This window comes from Balaenoptera physalus (genome assembly GCF_965194825.1).
Source record: "Balaenoptera physalus genome assembly, chromosome: X".
Classification (NCBI taxonomy): domain Eukaryota; kingdom Metazoa; phylum Chordata; class Mammalia; order Artiodactyla; family Balaenopteridae; genus Balaenoptera; species Balaenoptera physalus.
This window is the reverse complement of record NC_138903.1, coordinates 54806607-54826686: the sequence shown is the minus strand read 5'-3', so window position 1 is coordinate 54826686 and position 20080 is coordinate 54806607.

Sequence of the window (20080 nt, the reverse complement as noted above, 5' to 3'; positions counted from 1 at the left end):
AGGCTCTAAGGGAGAATTCATTTCTTGCCTCTTTCAGCTTCTGTTGCCTGCCAGCATTCCTTAGCTTGAGGCTGCATCACTCCAACCTCTGCTTCCATCTTCACATCTTCTTCTCGTGTGTGTGTGTGTGTGTGTGTGTGTGTGTGTGTGTGTGCACGCACACGTGTGTGTGATCTCCTTCTCTCTCTCTGTTGTAAGGACACTTGTGATGGCATTTACAGCCCAGCAGAATATTCTCCTCATCTCAAGATCCTTAACTTAATCCCATCTGCAAAGACCCATTTTGTAAATTAAGTAACAGTCATAGGTTCCAGGGATTAGGACATAGGCATATTTTTGGAAGCCATTATCAGCCATCCACATCTATTTTCAAGTTCACTGATTCTTTTTTTCTGCCAGCTCGAGTCTGTTATTGAGTCCCTCTATTGATTTTTTTTTTCATTTCTGTTATTGTACTTTTCAACTCCAGAATACCTATTTGGTGCTTTTTAATATTTCTATCTTTTTATTGATCCTCTCTATTTGGCAAGACATTGTTCTCATAATTTCCTTTAATTATGTAGATATGGCTTCCTATAGTATTTTGAACATATTTGTAACAGCCAATTTGAAGTCTTTGTCTATTAAGACCAATATGTGGTCTTCCTCAGGAACAATTTCTATTGATTTCTTTTTTCCCCCTTTGTGGGCTATACTTTTCCTGTTTATTTGCCTGTATCATAATTTTTTGTTCAAAACTAGATGTTTTGCATTATATAATATGGCAACTCTAGATATCAGATTTCTCCCACCCTTCAGGGTTTGTTGTTGTTGCTGTTTTATTGTTGTTATTATTGATGTTGGTGTTATTCTTTGCTTGCCTAGTGACTTTCCTTGACTAGTTCTGTAAAGTCTGCATTCCCTGTCATGTGCAGGCACTGCAGTCTCTGCTCAGTTACCTTAGTAGTTGTCTAGTGATTGAACAAAGATTTCCTTAAATTCCCTGAACGAATAAACCTGTCTGCCTTTGCTGAGGGGTTCTGTGTGTGCTTTGGGACACACTTTCAATGTTCTGGCAATTCAGTCTTAGCCTTCACTTCCTGCTTATGCAGAGCCTCAAGGTCAGTCAGAAATGATAGATTAGGGTCTTCTTAGGTCTTTCCTGGGCACAAACATGTGCATAGCCTTCTAGATCCCTGCACACATGCAAGTCCTAGATTCCTAGGAGTGTATTGGAGTTTTTCAAGTCCCCCTATAGACATCTCATCACATAGATTTTCTTAAGCATTTTGGCCAACATCTTATTTGACCCAACTAGTTTCACTGCCTTAGGCAACTGCAATGTTAAACAACTGCCAGTGATTGATTTCAACAAATGCCATGGTGATAGAACTTTGCCTACTGAGCCAAGGCTCTGAGTCAGGTCAAATAATGACAAGCCCTGTGAATGTTGCTTTTCTAGAGAAATTCCTGACATGGCAAGTGACAACAGTCTGGGGAAGAGGCTTTTTGACAAATTCCAAACCCAGTCTACTAGACTGCTTGTTTTCACAGCTACCACGGTTGTGAAGCTGCTAGTTTTCAAGGCTACCATGGAGACCATGATGTGACTTGTGTGCCCTGGCACAGGGACAGGCCTAATCAAATATGGCTTTTTTTTTCTTACAGAAGGCTGGGAAGAACATCGCTAAGGAATATGTGAACAGCAAGGCCATAATTGACTTATCCACCCTCTCAAATATGATAAACTGCTTAGAATATTCCATCAATACCGAATATGCACCAAACTGCGTCAAAGAAAGGATCAGAGATGCACACAGTGTCTCTATACACAAGGAGTTTTGTTCAAGAAAGGCCCACAGAAATGTAATTTCCCATAGAAAATGCACCCTAGTCTCTTTCCCTTTCACCAAATCCACTCACCAATCTATGATAACCATGAGTTATGTGTACATTGTGTGTGTGTGTGTGTGTGTGTGTGTATGTGTGCATCTGTGAGTGAAATTTTTGGATGAAATCACCTTTGGGTAAATATGTAATTATGTTTCCATGGGCAATTCAGACTATAATTTCTTTGTTGCAAAATAAAAGGTAACATTTAAATTTTCTTTGGCACAAGTAGGTGATGTAATTGGTAGCCAAGGGCAGCTGGAACTGTCTTCAAATATAGAAGGCTGCTACATAGAATTGGTTATTGATGGATTCTATATAGATTTTCAGGAGGTAGAACAAGAAGGACTCATAAAACTCAGAAAAATCTACCAGGAGAAGATTTTAGTTCATCTTAAGAATATAGCTTTCTACCTCCCTGAACTGCTCTGTATTGCAATGGGGTGTGACAGGAAGTGAAAGCCCCTTTCCAGGGCTACTGCATAGGTGTTGTAGGTTTTAGGAGCAAGATAGAATAGTTCTCTTCTGAATTTAGGGTTCCATTTTCCTATGTGCATGGAGCACTTAGTAACATTGAAGGGTGGCAGAATATGTCACTGATGAAAAAATGCATATTTTATGGCAAGACGAGAAAAATTTAAACATAAAATTTTTCTTTGCCCATTTGGGCCTCCTCCCTTCTCTTTAATGTGTATTGTGCATCTGCATTAACCAGACCTCCCTAGGAGATAACATTCTTTCTTAATCTTGTAAGGGGTCATGAGGACCCATGACCCAATACTCGCTTTGTAAGTGCAGATGTGGATTGTGTAAACTGTCAATACATCATTTGACATATAACCCATTGTCTCAAAAACTTATATAACTGTTCTTTGACCTCTAATGGGCAGAATAGTGCTCAGAGTTTTCTGAAAGGTTGTCTCCTGGGTTATGATCCTCAGATTGGTTAGAATAAAATTGTCCACTTCTTTCTTAGTTCAACTATTGATTAACATTTTTCATCGACATCATTCAAAAATGTGCCTCTTTGGTGTAAAGATTATTTCCAGCTGATTATTTTGAGAAACAGAAGACAAAGGAGAAGCTCTGAAAACAGACTAAAAATTACCATTTTGTACAGGAAATTTACATATATAAAAATTTCCATTTATAAAGGTATCTATCTCCCTCTCTGCACCAGGAAGAGAAGGAAGACTCTAAATCATAAAAGAATCTTGTGAGTGGAGAAGGTACCTATTTAAATCTCCATAACAAATTTCTCCCTTCCTAACAGTGCTTTTCCTAGTCGCCTCCCCAAAACTGGCCTCCTCCGCACCCTTTCTTTGTTTCAGCTGAAGATGGTATTTTAGCCTGCATTATTCTTTTTTTCAGCTTTGTTGCTATACAACTGACATGTAACATTGTGTAAGGTTAAGGTGTAAAAAGTGATTATTTGATTAATGTTCATATTGCTAAATGTTTACCATGATAAAGTTAGTTAACACATCCTTCACCTCACATAATTACTATTTTGTTGTTGTTGTTCTTGTTATGATGAGAACTTAAGACTAAATTCTAAGCCATCTCTTTCAGAGTCATCTATTTTTCCCTGGGTATCTCCGAAGTATATATGAGACATACATTTTAATAAATGTTTTTGTTTTTCTCTTGTTAATCTGTCTTTTGTCACAGGAGCCCTAGCCAAGAACTTCAAAAGGTAGAGGAAAACTTATTTATCTTCCCTACAATACACAAGAGCATATTTTTCTCTTATATTTAAGTTTTCAATTTGCTTCCAGGAACCTGTTTTGGAAGGAAATGAAAGTGAATGTGAAATAGAGACATAAATGAAAGTTACTCATTACTCAGAGACTGTTTTTAATTTCTGATCTGATTTCTTTGGGTTCCTTTTGGCTTGAGCAACCAAAGATTGAAGCCTCTCTCTATGACATTTAAGACAACAACAACTAAATCAACAAAGACTCTATTCTATTTTGCTCAAACTTTTCACATTCCTGGAGTTTGATTACATCACACCCACCTTATTCCAGATATCACAAGATCTGCCTATTCCTTCTCAAAGCAAATTTATCCTCTTTGGCCTGCTGTTCCAGGTCAACTGTAATCAGGGCCAACCCACCTATCCAGTTTTACTTCTTACTCTTTCTTAATATAGACCTTCCACTAGCCTCAGGTTATTCTCCTCACTCTCCTCAGCACATCAACATTTATATCATGAAAAAGTAAGTAATTAGCAGAGGAAATAACGCCCAATGTTGCTATATGGTAGTGTGGGGAAAGAGGAAGAACACAGATGTTAACATTTTTCTTTTATTTTATAATTGAAGAATAGTTAATTTACAGTGTTGTGTTAGTTTCAAGTGTACAGAAAAGTGATTCAGTTACATATACATGTGTATATATATATATATATATATATATATATATATATATATATACTATTTCAGATTCTTTTTCATTATAGGTTATTACAAGATATTGAGTAGAGTTCTGTATGCTATACAGTAGGTCCCTTATGTTTACCTATTTTATATATAGTTATAGAGTTGTGTGTACCTCTTAGCCCCATACTCCAAATTTATCTCCCCTGCCCCCAACTATCCACTTTGGTAACCATAAGATTATTTCCTACAAAGCTACAGTAATCAAGACAGAATGGTACTGGCACAAAAACAGAAATATAGATCAATGGAACAGGATAGAAAGCTCAGCGATAAACCCACGAACATATGGTCACCTGATCTTTGATAAAGGAGGCAAGCATATACAGTGGAGAAAAGACAGCCTCTTTAATAAGTGGTGCTGGGAAAACTGGACAGCTACATGTACAAGTATGAAATTAAAACACTCCCTAACACCATACACAAAAATAAACTCAAAATGGATTAAAGACCTAAATGTAAGGCCAGACACTATAAAACTCTTAAAGGAAAACATAGACAGAACACTCTATGACATAAATCACAGCAAGATCCTTTTTGACCCACCTCCTAGAGAAATGGAAATAAAAACAAAAATAAACAAATGGGACCTAATGAAACTTAAAAGCTTTTGCACAACAAAGGAAACCATAAACAAGACCAAAAGACAACCCTCAGAATGGGAGAAAATATTTGCAAATGAAGCAACTGACAAAGGATTAATCTCCAAAATTTACAAGCAGCTCATGCAGCTCAATAACAAAAAAACAAACAACCCAATCCAAAACTGGGCAGAAGACCTAAATAGACATTTCTCCAAAGAAAATATACAGATTGCCAACAAACACATGAAAGAATGCTCAACATCATTAATCATTAGAGAAATGCAAAACAAAACTATAATGAGATATCATCTCATGCCAGTCAGAATGGCCATCATCAAAAAATCTAGAAACAATAAATGCTGGAGAGGGTGTGGAGAAAAGGGAACCCTCTTGCACGGTTGGTGGGAATGTAAATTGATACAGCCACTATGGAGAACAGTATGGAGGTTCCTTAAAAAACTAAGAATAGAACTACCATACGACCCAGCAATCCCACTACTGGACATATACCCTGAGAAAACCATAATTCAAAAAGAATCATGTACCAAAATGTTCACTGCAGCTCTATTTACAATAGCCAGGACATGGAAGCGACCTAAGTGTCCATCATCGGATGAATGGATAAAGAAGATGTGGCACATATATACAATGGAATATTACTCAGCCATAAAAAGAAACGAAATGGAGTCATTTGTAGTGAGGTGGATGGAGTTAGAGTGTGTCATACAGAGTGAAGTAAGTCAGAAAGAGAAAAACAAATACAGTATGCTAACACATATATATGGAATCTAAGGGGGGAAAAAAAGTCATGAAGAACCTAGTGGCAAGACGGGAATAAATACACAGACCTAGTAGAGAATGGACTTGAGGATATGGGGAGGGGGAGGGTAAGCTGTGACAAAGTGAGAGAGTGACATGGACATATATACACTACCAAACGTAAAATAGATAGCTAGTGGGAAGCAGCTGCATAGCACAGGGAGATCAGCTCTGTGCTTTGTGACCACCTAGAGGGGTGGGATAGGGAGGGTGGGAGGGAGGGAGATGCAAGAGGGAAGAGATATGGGAACTTATGTATATGTATAACTGATTCACTTTGTTATAAAGCAGAAACTAACACACAATTGTGGAGCAATTATACTCCAATAAAGATATTAAAAAATAATTGTTTCCAAGCTTGTGAGTCTATTTCACTCTTGTAAAAAAGTTCATTTGTATCATTCTTTTTTAGGTTCTAATATAAATGATATCAAATGATATTTGTCTTTCTCTGTCTGACTTACTTCACCCAATATGACAATCTGTAGCTCCATCTGTGTTGATTCAAAGGCATTATTTCATTCTTTTTTTAAGGCAGAGTAGTTTTCCATTGTGTATATGTACCGTATCATAATTATCCATTCCTCTGTCGATGGACATTTAGGTTGCTTCCATATGCTGCAATGAACTCCTTATTGACTTTCTGTCTGGATGATCTGTCCACTGGTGTAAATGGGGTGTTAAAGTCCCCCACTATCATTGTGTTGCTGTCGATTTCCCCTTTGATGGCTGTTAGCATTTGGCTTATATATTGAGCTGCTCCTATGTTGGGTGCATGTATATTTACAATTGTTATATCTTCTTCTTGGATTGATCCCTTGATCATTATGTAGTGTCCTTCCTTGTCTCTTGCAACAGTCTTTATTTTAATGACTATTTCCTCTGATATGAGTATTGTTAGTCCAGCTTTCTTTTGATTTCCATTTGCATGGAATACTTCTTTCCATCCCCTCATTTTCAGCCTGTACATGTCCCTAGATCTGAAGTGAGTCTCTTGTAGACAGCACATGCACGGGTCTTGTTTTCGTATCCATTCAGCCAGTCTATGTCTTTTGGTTGGAGCATTTAATCCATTTACCTTAAAGTACTTATTATTATGCATGTTCCTATTGACATTTTCTTAATTGTTTTGGATTCTTTTTGTAGGTCTTTTTTCTTCCCTTCCTCTTTTGTTCTCTTGTGATTTGATGACTATCTCTGGTGTTGTGTTTGGGTTGCTTTTTCTTTTTTGTGTGTGTATCTATTGTAATTTTGGGGTTTGCTGTTCCCATGAGGTTTTGATATAGCAGTGTATATAGGTACAAAGTTGTTTTAAGTTGCTGGTCTCTTTCCCGCCTAGAGAAGTTCCTTTAGCATTTGTTGTAAAGCTGGTTAGGTGGTGCTGAATTCTCTTAGATTTTGCTTGTCTGTGAAGCTTTTGATTTCTCTGCTGAATCTGAATGAGAGCCTAGCTGGGTAGAGTATTCTTGGTTGTAGGTTCCTCCCTTTCATCACTTTAAATATATCATGCCACTCTTCCCTTCTGACCTGCAGAGTTTTTGCTAAAAAAATCAGCTGAAAACCTTATGGGGATTCCCTTGTATGTTATTTGTTGCTTTTTCTTGGTTGCTTTTAGTATTTTTTTCTTTGTCTTTAATTTTTGTCAGTTTGATTAATATGTGTCTCGGCGTGTTCCTCCTTGGGTTCGTCCCGTATGGGACTCTGTGCTTCCTGCACTTGAGTGAGTGTTTCCTTTCTCATGTTAGGGATGTTTTTGGCTATAATATCTTCAAATATTTTCTCAGGCCCTTTCTCTTTCTCTTCTCCTTCTGGGACCCTATAATGTGAATGCTGGTGTGTTTAATGTTGTCCCAGAGGTCTCTGAGACTGTCCTCATTTCTTTTCATTCTTTTTTCTTTATTCTATTCTGTGGCAATGATTTCCACCACTCTGTCTTCCACCTCACTTTTTCGTTCTTCTGTCTTGGTTATTCTGCTATTGATTCTTCTAGTGTATTTTTCATGCCAGTTATTGTATTGCTCATTTCTGTTAGTTTGTTCTTTAAATCTTCTAGCTCCTTGTTAAACATTTCCTGTATCTTCTCAATCTGTGCCTCCGTTATTTTCCCGAGATTTTGGATCATCTTTACTATCATTACACTGAATTCTTTTCAGGTAGATTGCCTATCTCCTCTTCATTTAGTTGTTCTTGTGGGTTTTTATCTTATTCCTTCGCTTGCAACATATTTCTCTGTTGTCTCATTTTGTCTAACTTTCTGTGTTTGTGGTCTCCTTTCCACAAGCTGCAGGATCGTAGTTCCTCTTGCTTCTTGTGTCCACCCCTGGTGCATGAAGTTGTTCCAAGTGCTTGTGCAGGCTTCCTGGTGGCAGGGACTGGTGCCTGCCCTCTGGTGGGTGGAGCTGGGTCTTGTCCCTCTGATGGTCAGGGCCATGTCAAGGGGTGTGTTTTGAGGTAGCTGTGAGCTCAGTACAACTTTAGGCAGCGTGTCTGCTGATGGGTGGGGCTGTGTTCCTGTCTTTCTGGTTGTTTGGTCTGAGGCATTCCAGCTCTGGAGCCTGTAGGCTGTTGGGTGGGATTGGATCTTGGTGCCAAGATGGGGACCTCTGGGAGAGCGCACGCTGATCAATATTCTCTGGAGCCTCTGCCACCAGTGTCCTTGCCCCCAGAGAACCTATCCCGGAACAACGATTTAAAAGATGGCTGCTGCCTTTTCAGCAGACTCCATGGAGGACCAGAGAAAATGGAGAATCTTTCCAAAGCTCCCCAGGAACGACAGTTTAAAAGATGGCTGCCTTCTCAACAGAATCCATAGACAACCAGAGATAATGGAACAGAATCTTTCTGATATAGATCACCAGTGTGTTATAAAAGGATATAACTCACGAACAGCCATATAGAGGAGATGCATAAGACAAGGTATGTGGGAATGGTGTGGATCTTCCATGCTCTCTCCAGGCCTGCCACTCTCCCCTCTCTCCCTCAAATCCTAATGAGAGCCTTGCTGGGTAGAGTATTCTTGGTTGTAGGTTTTTCTCTTTCATCATTTAAAATATATCGTGCCACTCCTTTCTGGCCTGCAGAGTTTCTGCTGAAAAATCAGCTGATAGCCTTATGGGAGTTCCCTTGTATGCTATTTGTTGCTTTTCCCTCGTTGCTTTTAATACTCTCTCTTTGTCTTTACTTTTTGTCATTTTGATTACAATGTGTTGTGGTTTATTCCTCTGTGGGTTAATCCTGTATGGGACTGTCTGTGCTTCCTGGACTTGGGTGACTGTTTCTTTCCCCAGGTTAAAGAAGTTTTCAGCTATTATACCTTCAAATGTTTTCTCCGGGCCTTTCTCTCCCTCTTCTCCTGCTGGGACCCCTATAATGCGAATATTAGCACCCTTGATGTCGTCCCAGTGGTCTCTTAAACTGTTCTCAATTCTTTTCATTCTTTTTTCTTGTTTCTGTTTGGCAGCAGTGATTTCCACTACTCTGTCTTCCAGCTCACTGATCCGTCCTTCTGCCTCACTTAGTCTACTATTGATTCCTTCTAGTGTATTTTTCATTTCAGTTATTGCATTCTTTAATTCTGTTTGGTTTTTCTTTATATTTTCTAATTATTTGTTAAAAACGTCCAATTTCTCACTCTGTGCATTCATTCTCCTCCCAAGTTCTTTGATCATCTTTACGATCATTACTCTGAACTCTTTCCCGAGTAGATTGCCTGTCTCCGCCTCACCTAGTTCTTCTTCTGGGGTTTTATCTTGTTCCTTCGTCTGAAACATTTTCCTCTGTCACCTCATTTTGCCTAAATTGATACTTGTATTTTTATGTATGTGGTAGGTTGGTTACGCTTCTCGATCTTGGAGAAGTGGCCCTCTGTAGGAGACATCCTATCTGTCCCTGCAGTGCACTCCCCTCTCACGCCCCCAAGGGCCAGGGGCCAGCTGGTCCCAGGGTAGTGTCTGGCCTGTGTTTGCGGACTTGATCTGCAGGCTGTGAGACTGTAGTTTTCTTGCTGCTGGTGTCTGCCTCCTGGTGGATGAGGCTGCTCTAGAGGTTTGTGTAGGCTTCCTGGTGGGAGGGGCCAGTCCCTGCCCCTTGGTGGGTGGGGCTGGGTCTTGGTCCTCTGGTGGGCAGGGGCTGTGTCTAGGGGTATGTCTAGAGGCGGCTGTGGGTTCAGGAAGTCTTTAGGCAGCCTGTCTGCTGATGGGTGGGGCTGTGTCCCCACCCAGTTGGCTGCTTGGCCTGAGGCATCCCAGCACTGGAGCCTTCAGGCTGTTGGATGGAGCCAGGTCTTGGTGCCAAAATGTCAGCCTCTAGGAGAGTTCACACACATGCATGCTCTCCGATATACCTGCCACCAGTGTCTATGTCCCCAGGGTGGGCCACAGCCACCCCCTGTCTCCCCAGGAGGCCCTCCAAAACCAGCAGGTAGGTCTGGTTTGGGGTCCTATCAAAGTACTGCTTTTGCCCTTGGTCCCAGTGCACATGAGAATTTGTGTGCGCCCTTTAAGAGTGAAGTCTCCATTTCCCCCAGTCCTGTGGAGCTCCTGCAATCAAGCCCTGGTGGCCTTCAAAGCCAAATGCTCTGGGGGCTCCTCTTCCTGGTGCCAGACACCTGGGATGGGGTGGCCTGACATGGGGCTCAGAACTCTCACTCATGTGGGAGAACCTCTGTAGTGTAATTATTCTCCAGTTTGTGGGTCACCCACCCTGGGGGGTATGGGATTTGCTTATATCATGAGTCTTCCCCTCCTGCTAGTCACATTGTGGTTCTGTCTTTATGTCTTTAGCTGTGGAGGATCTTTCCCGGTAGGTTTCAGTCTTTTTCAACGATGATTGTTCTGCAGATTGTTCTGATTTTGGTGTGCTCATGAGAGGAGGTGAGCTTAGGGTCTTTCTACTCTGCCATCTTGGCTGTTCTCCCCTGGTCAGGGTGCACGGGGCGGCCTCATGCAGGGGCACCTGCGGCCGGGCAGGAGTCTGCCTGCCCGTTGGTCCCATCCTGTTTCCTCCTACTGCCCGAGCGAGCACAGTCTCGCTTCCTCCAGACAGCACTAATATTGTGACTTTAGGCAAATTACTTAACCTCTGAGCTTTAGTTCCTTCATCAGTAATGTGGATCTATTAATGCCTAGTTAGAACGATGGTTTGGAGTATAACAGAGATTCCAACTATGTTCACTTCAGAAGTCAGATAGAACTGAAATGCCAATAGGATGGCCCCTTCAACTCCACAGGAGTATGTTTGCATATGAAACCAAGGAGCCTTCTGGGGAAACAGTTACCCTAAAGGGTGGGAGAGTCAAGAATAATGGCTCACTGTTCAGTGGAAAGATTTTGAGTACAGTGTAGGGTCTGCCACTCACATTTGCCCAGTCTCTGAGAACCCATTCCTAAGTCTCATGAAAGTAGGACTTAGAGATTTCACTAGCAACTTTGCCTGTGTTACATGGAACTAGTGAAAGTAGAGTCTGCTTTTCCTCATAAAACAGACCAAGTGGCTCAAGAATCAAGCAGAGAAAGGGGGCATCACACCAGGGAGCAAGAGGAAAATGAAGTGAAATGACTGACACCAGGTAGTAATCAGAAGGAATATACTACCACAATACATGAGAACCTCCTGAGGATTCCCAGGTCTCCTTAGGAGGCATTTCAATGTCCTTGACTTCTCACTGAGGGAGTCTGCGTAGAGCTAGGAAAAAAAAAAATTGTTACTATTAATTTGTGGCCCATTTTTTCCCCAGATGATTTTATAATGGAAATTTTCAAGCGTATACACAAATAGAGTATAGTGTGATCAAACCTCATGTACCCACCTCCCAGTTTTAACATTTGTCTGCACATGGCCACTCTATATCTCTCTTTACTCTCTCACCTCCTTATTGGAGTAGTCTGTAGCAAATCCCAAACATCATTTCATTTCACCCTAAAATACTTCAGTATGTATTTCTAAAAGATAAGGACCCTTTTTTTCCTCCCAATATTGCTGCTGTATCATTATCACAGCTTAAAGAGTTAACAATTCCTAATGTCATCAAATAGTCAATCAGTGCTCAAATTTCCCTGACTTTTCTTGTACTTTACAGTTAGTTTGTTTGAATTGGGATCCAATCCAAGATCTAGAAATTGCATTTCGTTGATTCATATCTTAATTCTCTTTTAACCTACAAATTATCAGTGATAGGCAGATTAATGCCCCCCCCCAACATGTCCACATCGTAATCCCTGAAAGTAATGAATGCATTAGGTTACATGGCAAAGGGAAATTAAGGTTGCAGGTAGAATTAAGTTCGCTAATTGTCTGATCTTAAAATAAGGCGATTATCCTGTATTATCTGGGTGGATCCAGTGTAATCACAAGGGCCCTGAAAAGTGGAAGAGGAAGACAGGAGAGAAGAACCAGAGGGAGATGTGAGTACAGAAGAATGTCAGAGAGATTCAACATTGCTTGCTTTGATGATGGAGGAAGGCGGCCATGAGCCAAGAAATGTGGGCAGTCTCTAGAAGCTGGAAAGCACAAGGAAATGGATTATCCCCTAGAGCCTCCAGAAAGGAAAAGAGCTCTGTCAACACTTTGGTTTTGCCCCAATGATACCCGTGTTGGACCTTTGACTTACAGAACTGTAAGATAATAAATTTGTGTTGTTTTAACCCACCAAGTTTGTGGTAATTTTTTAAAACAGCAAATTGAAAACTAATTCATTCTCTTACTCTCTTTTCTCTCTCTCCATTTATTTCTTGGTGAAACCACATTTGTCCTACAGAATCTCCTACATTCTGAATTTAGTTGATTGCATTCCTGTGGTGTCATTTAACATGTTCCTCTGTCCCTTGTATATCCTGTAATCTGGTAATTACATCTAGAGACTTGATCAGATTCATGTCAACTCATCAACATAGCTACTTCATAGGCATTGAGTGGCCTTCCTTTCCCAGGTGATTCTGAGGCATCCAGTCCATGGACCAGCATTTGGAAACTACTGATCTTGTCTGACTCCTAGGAATATTGAAGCCCAGAGAGAAGATGGGACACACACAAGATCACACAGGAAGTTAGTGGCAGAGATGAGACTATAATTCTGATTTGAAATTCATAATACCACCAGATCCTGGGGCTAGATGGATCCTCAGAAGGTCATTGAGGCAGAGCTCACATAATCAGCTTTTTAGATGATTCAACATTTAGCTCATAGGGTAGCCTCAACCTTACAAAAAGATTTCAAGTCTTTCACCCTAAACTGCTGCCAGAATGGAAAAAAGAAGAGTCAGGTTAACTGGACCCTGGCTAATCTTGCGGTTTGCTCTTCTGGGGAAGCTCTTCCTCAGAGTGACATCCTAGGGTGGTCACCCCAATGCTGCTTCTTGCCACCTTCTGAGTCAGGGTTCAAGAACATAGATAACCCTTGTGAGAGAATACACTCACAAACACACACGCGTGCGCACATACACACACACACGCACGCATGCGTGCAACTAACATGAGGAGAGTTTGTTTGTTATAATTCGTAAAATCACTGTATCATCCATTATGCCATTTGATCCTCCCCAAAGTCCTGGGAGGTGTTCTGAGCAATAACTATTACCCCCATTTTACACATGAGCAAACTGAGGCTCAGAAAGGTAAAGTGACTTACTCCAGGTCGCAAAGATTTCAGATCTGTCTGACCCCAGCCTCTACATCCTTGGATCCCCCACCCGTGTCTTCTTCCCAAACTAAGCCCCTCATGTGTCCACCTGCAGGCTCAAGTCCATCACAGGTCCTGAGCCAGTCCCCATCAGAGTAACAACTTGGTCAGCGGCTTCTTTGTACTAAGCAATAAGACTTGGAATTAAGATGTATTGCTACCCAGGTCACTAGGGAATAACAGCCACCATTTATTGAGCACCTACCATCTGCTAAGTATTCTTCTAAGCCCTTAGATGGATTCCCCACCACACTATTTTCCACACTTTATGGAAGAGGAAAATGAGGCTTAAGAGTGATTATTGACTTGCCCAAGATCACACAGCCAATAAGTGGAAGATACAAGATTCAAATTCGAACCAGTCTAACTGTAGACTGCCCTTCTCCCCTACCCATGCTGCCGTAACACATGCAATTCTGAGCACCCATGTGGCCTCTGGGTGGCAGCCCTCACTCCTCTTCACGGAAGGAACAGGAAATGATCGTGATCAGGGTCTAACTGCACTGTGCTAAAGGCTCAGATGAGGTTAGGGACCATGAATGCTAAGCAGGGCCAGGCTACCCAGGGCTGGGAGGTGTTCCCAGCAGCACTTGGCTGCCCGGGACAACATCAGCAATGATCTTTGATTTGAGGTTCTCTGGGTAAGATGGAGGAAGGATGGGGACAAGGAGAGCTGAAGGTATTGGCAAATGAAACGCTGAAGCAATGGACCAGGAGGTCCAGGCTAGAGGAGAAAGGCAGGATGGGTCCCAGGCCTGAGGTCTCTGTGGGGTCCAAGAATAGGTAGGCAGAAGGAACTGAGAGAAAGAGGAAGGAGACTGGGAAACAAGGTAGGGGTGTGAGGGGCAGAAAGGGGACATGGTGTCATAACATTTCAGAGGTTATGAAGCTATCCCTTTTGGATGTGGACAGATCTTGGAATTGGGAGTTGAGAAGGAGCAGAGATGAAGGTCCAACAAGCTTTGATCTGTGACTGGAGGGAACAAATGCCTTCTCTTGAGATGAGCCTCAGGCAGTAAAGACCATCCTGTCCCTGGAAGGGGTTCAGCCTCAGTCTTCCTAGATGGTATATGGAGCTGGATTTTTCCCCAAACACAGTTGGCTTGTCCCATGGGACTGAGCTCCTTTATGACCCCTCCCCTCCATCACAGCTCACTGCCATGCAGCAACAATGGCCAGAGGCTACCTTTGGTCACGTGGAAGACAAGATCACTCAGGGATGCCTCAGAGAAGAGGGTATCCAGTAGAAGGACATCTAGCTACTTTGATGAATCAGGGCAAAGGTGGCATCAGGAACCTAGAATAGGCTGGAACTCAGGAGGAGACCTCGGTTCTAGCTCTTCCTCTGCAGTAGACTGATTTGTGACCTTGTGCCAGTCCCTTCCTTTCTCTGGGCTTAATGTACCCATTAACATGAGTAAATGGCTCTAAATGACTCTAAGTACCTTTCCAGCTCTAAATTCCTAGGCTCAAATCTAACAAGGGATCAGCTGTGTAAGGAATGGGAACTAATGTCTGGCAAGTTATGAAGGGATTTTAATGGGATCACACGGGGATTATTGAATTTATTTTTGAAGCTTTAAGGTGTGCTGCCGTTTACTCCTCTGCTTGGCTAGGGACAACTGCTGAGTTTCTTCATACCGAAGTTGATCAAGCTGGTTGCATAACAGGGTAGAGGCTGCTAAGAACCCTAGGCTGGTTGAATACCTATCATATTATTGGGCTCTGAGGCAAAACTGAAACTGGGTTTTCTCCTTCCTTCCCTCCTCCAATCCTGAACTTAAGGAAGAGAATGAGTGTGTCTAAATTAACATTTAGAAGATGGACTAAATAGATACATCAGGAAACCTCATTAATCTTCCAGTAGTCACCCATCAGCTGGCACTGCAGCATAGCCTTAGGTCCTCCCATCTCACTCAACACCTTCTCCATGCTGTGGTTGATCATGACCCATCCTGCAGAATGCTTTGGGGGAAATTAAAAAGGGAGTTTAGAAGGCTTCTAGAGTTGCCTACAGGAAACAATATGGAAGTCTACCAGCATCTATCCCCCTGCCACTAATTGCCACAAAAGAGAGAGTCAGACAGGGGAAGGGAAGCATTGAGAGATACTGGGCAATTCCAGCCAGAGCTGTACCACTGTTTGGCTTGGGCAGTGCTTAGCATGATGGGAGGCAGGACAGGGGAAGGGGAATGCAGCAAGTGTCTGATTACCATTTTCCTTATAAGACAGGGCCAGGTCTGGGCCAGCTAGTCTAAAAAGTCTACCGACTGAGGTCAAAGTTGTATTCAGAGAGGCCACAACCAGAGCATAAGCCCCAAGACAGCATGCCAGTGGATGAGCTGAGGTTCCAGCATTGCTCAATCAACCCCAAACCCCAAGACCCAAGGAGGACCAAAGGTGTAATCAAGGTCAAGAGCCAAGAGTGTGCATTGCAAAAGGATGAAATTGGAGCAAATGCAGGTCAGGAACAAGCAAGGGGGTGCCTCAGAGGCTTGTCATAAACAGCCTTGTGGCATTTATGAGGCATGGGGTACCTAGTTTGTGCATTTCTCCAGTTGGCTTAAATGGCCAGAGCAAAGATGGAGCACCCCTGTCTCCAACACATACATGCTATTCCCTGGTAAGGGTTGGCCCTGGACTTCACTTTATTGGTGAAGGAATCTAATGGGTTCATGGGCGTTCCTGAGATGGAAGGTGGCTTTTCACAAGCTTTCGCCTGGCCCCGAACCCTTTACTGCACCAGAAACTGGGGCTGAATGTGGTGCTAGTGGAAGTTCAGACTTCCTCCATTCTGCTCTCCAGTTCTCCATCTCAACTAGCTGGGGCTGGACACAGGGCTAGAAGATGGGGAATGTGCTCTAGGCAGTAGCAGATAAGTGAATCTTCATAGACGTTGGCAGCTGGAAACAGAATGCCATGGGGTTTGTTTCCTTAGTAACTGTCTCCAGATTTTTGCAGGGGTAAGGGTGATAAAGATGGCCTCTGTATGGAGATTGTCTTCTCTGGTGCTCAGGGATGAGTGTTGGCTTCACATTATTCCTCTGTAAACTCCAGTTGGTCCTATAGAAATTTTTGAAGCTATGCTGCTCATGCAAGTGGCTGAGGGCTGGTGGTGGTGCGCTGAGGGGTGGGGTAGTAGCAGAAGTAAACGCCACCATTGGGGTAGAATGGAGAACAGCAACCAGTTATACCCATAGATTCAGCAGTGGTGAATCTAAGCTTAGTGTCAGTAAGAAGTGTAACAGCTGAGGTACTCTCTTGCTAGGCTCTGATTATTCCTGGGTTGCGGATGATAGGCTAGAAAGACAGGTGGAGAGGGCACTGAACAATACTTTCCAATGTATCATTGCCCAGTCCTGCTGTGGCTTTAGGAAGACACTCACGTCAGTTATGAAGTTCATGGTGATTGTGTCCAGGAGCACTTCCATTGAAAATCAGATTGCGGATCTCTTTGGGAGACTGGTTATGCACTTGAGTTTTGGTGTCTGATGTCTTAGGTTTGAGTCCCAGCTCTGCAACTTACTGCACGACCTTGGGCAAGAAACCTAACACACTTGGTGCCTCCGATTTTTGTAAAATGGGGATAATAATCGCACATATCTTTTAGGACTTCTGTGAGGGTTAAATGTGAGCATTATGTGAAGCACACAGTTCAATGCCTAGACCATAGTAAATGCTCACTCAATAAAGAGAAGCTATTATACTGTGTCTCTTTCAGGTCTGTCTTCACCCCAATGCATGTGTCACAGAGGGACATATATTAGAAGGCATCGGACCAAAAGCAGAGCCATCAAGGGTCCTGGCAATCCATGTTTTTTAAAGGGATATGGTGCCCTGCCAGAGTAGCATTAGGCAGAAGGAGTGCACTTCTCTGTGCACTTTTCTCTTGGGAACCCATAAACAGCCATTTGTATTCTTGGGGACCCCTAGGCTGACTCTTCACTTTTTCCTGGTGCTGCCATGTATGGACATCTGTTCCTTGCTCCTTTTGGATGAATATAACCACCTGCCTGCTGTGGAGGCATCCCCTCTGCTTTCTGGATGGAACCCAGAGGTCTCCTGGTGGGCAAAGTGGTTACTTGGTCAGGATGTGGAAGAATGTCTGGAGTCAGGGTTGGCAGTAGGACTCAGAGATCAAGGGCAGTGTCTCAGGCCCTTGGAGTTGTCAGGGTTATGGAATTTCAAGCTCAGACGGCTAGGACTAAGGTGATGTATAGAGGAGAATGGCGGAGGCATAACTGCCTCTGCACTGGGTGTGCACAGCAATGTGGTGGGACGTTCCGTAACAGGTTCACCCCATCACCAGCAGGGGGCAGCATCTACCCAGATGGCAGGGTAAGTGGGTCAGGGCCAGATCTGAAACTGTCTGCCCAGAGCCCCTGAGCATGCTATGACATGGATTAGAAACAACAGGTGACAGCTGCCCTTAACACTACCAGAAAGAAAGAAGACTCACAGTACAGCTGGGCCTAGGACTGAGGGATTTCCCAGGATGTAGGACTTTCAGTTTTAAAGCCAGAGCAGTCCTGGGCAAACTGGGACAAGTTGGTCACCCTAAGTAGGAACGCAGAGCTGTCTCTCTCTCTCTCTCCATTATCATCTGTTCTACCCGGTGCTCTGCCAGTTCCACATGGTGTGTGTGTGTGTTGGGGGGGTGGGTGGTCAGTGAGAGCTATGCTGATTATACAAGAGGTCAAATTATAAAGTGGGAATGCTGGGGAACAAACCAAGGCTTTTAGGCAGAGAAGTAACATTACCAGGTAGATGTTTTATGGCTCCGATATTTTATTATGAAAGCCATTACATATACAGCAAATTTTACAGGTAGCACCCATATGCCCGCACCTAGATCCTACAATTAGCATTTTACTGGACTTCTTTTATCACATATCTATTCATCTATCCATCCACCAATCCACCTAAGTTTTGATGCATTTCAAAATAAATTGTAGACATCACTACACTCTTCCAAGCATTTTTGAGGTTTAGTGGAGTCAGACAGACCCAAATTTGAAGGCACTTGCCTTCTACCAGCTTAAATTTTCTCATCTCTAAGTTGATGACACTGCGTGTTGGTAGGAAGATTTGATTTGTTTACTTTATGAAACACTCAGGTAATGCTTTCTATGTGCAACTCATAAATATTATCTCATTTAATCCTAGTAACAATCCAATGAGGTAAATTCTGTTATTACCCCCATTGTACAGATGAGGTTTCAAGAAGTTAATGAGCTCCCTGAAGGTCACACGGTCAGCAAATGGCATTGCTGAGAGTTGAATCCGGACTCTCTGACTTTGGTATCCACGCTCTTAGCCACTACACTATGCTGCCTCCCACAGCGCCCACTAAATTATGGACATCCAGTGAATGGTGACCCTCGCCTTCTTTGTTTTTAAATTTTTCACTGCAACCCCGCACAGTAGGTATTATCTCCAGTTTACAGATGAGGAAACTGGAGGTTGGAAAAGTTTGATAACTTGCTCAAGAATGCACTGCTAATAAATAAAGGATTGGGGATTTGAACCCAGGAACGACTCGTTCCTGGGTCAGTGTCATTTCCCTGTACTGCACAGTACAGAAACCACTGAAGTGCACATGAGCCTAGACCACTTATGGGGGATTCTTGTTTAGGGATGGTCTTTCCTCAGCCATAGCAGAAAAGAATGTGGTGGAAAGAGGGGCTTCTGCCTAGTTCCCATGAGGGGCCCGTGTCTTTTTATAACTATGAAACAGACTCAGTGGCAAGTGGCAGCAGAGCCTCGGGATCTCATCAAGCTCCAGGAAAGGAACCATGACTCTTAGCTATCAACTTTCCCTCTGAGGGAGGCCCTACATGGGGGCAATCCCTTCCCTATTGTACCCTGCCTCCTCTTTCCTTTTCTCCCCCTCCCTTCTCCTCCCCTTCCCTTCCCTTTCTCTTCTTCCTTCTCCTCCTCCTCCTCCTCCTCATCATCATCATCTTTGGCCTCTCAGGAAGCCAGTCATAATCATTATCATTTTCTTCCTCATAGCTATCATTTACTGAATGCTTCTCAAGTGCTGTTCTAGGCACTTTACATATATTATTAGCTCATTTAATCTTCACAACAATGCCATGAGGAGAGGACTACTACTATTCCTACCTCACATATGAGATATTGGAGCCTCAGAGGGGTTAAGTACCTAACCTAAGGGAACCTGGCCCTGAGTTAACAGCCTTCCCAGAGTTCACCTTGGGAGATGTTGATCATTGCAAAGATGCTGATAATCGCTATGGGAAAGCTGGGGGCATAATAGTAACAGGGAACTGGACTTTAAGAGCAGAATTGCTAAAATTGCCTGGCCTTCCCCTGTGGAGTGAGCACCTATCCTCAGTGTAAAAGCGACCCATCTGGCACAAAGCATGTATACAATTCATCCCCACTGTGTCAAACGTGTAAAGAGAGCCCCAAACCGGGTTATTCCCAGATTGGAAGACCTGGGTTCTAGTTGTGGCTTTGCTCTTAACCTGCTAAATGACCTTGGGCAAGTCAGTTCCCCTCTCTGGGTCTCATTTATAAAATGTAGTACTACATGCTCTACTAACAGTACAGGGCTGTTAATGTGAGCATTAAATGAGAATGTTGAAGAAGGTGCTTTACAGCATCTTACCAATATAACAAATAACTTCCCTTACTCTCCTCCTCCTCCTCCTTCATCTCTCTCTCCT